Source organism: Fukomys damarensis, unplaced genomic scaffold (assembly GCF_012274545.1).
Source record: "Fukomys damarensis isolate Sample0158 unplaced genomic scaffold, DMR_v1.0_HiC HiC_scaffold_30, whole genome shotgun sequence".
NCBI classification, from domain to species: Eukaryota; Metazoa; Chordata; class Mammalia; order Rodentia; family Bathyergidae; genus Fukomys; species Fukomys damarensis.
In genome coordinates, this window is record NW_022900942.1 from 59,228,587 (window position 1) to 59,228,968 (window position 382).

Consider the following 382-nt stretch of genomic DNA (forward strand, 5'->3'; position numbering starts at 1 on the left):
GCGAGGTCTGGTTTCCTGCAACCGGAGGACTTCTCGCCGAGTGGGCCACTGTCCCCTGGGTACTATCTTAAGCGGACCAGACTCCTGCTTGGGACCACAGTGCAACCTGCTCAACAATGGACTGTCCTGGTGTTGTAAGATTTTAACGCCAGCCCCCAGCTGCTTTTTGTGAAGTTACCTTAAAGCCCTGGTTTGACCCCAGAGCTGGATCAATAATTACCAGTTAATGAAAGTAATGGCTTTGGGTTCTGGTATTTTTAACCTCTTGGGAGTAAACTGGGAATTCCAACTCTGAGTGTTTGAATTCTGATCTTCCTGTCCCTCTTGTCCTCCGTATTCCTTTTTCTTTTCTTTTCTTTTCTTTTCTTTTTTTTTTTTTTTT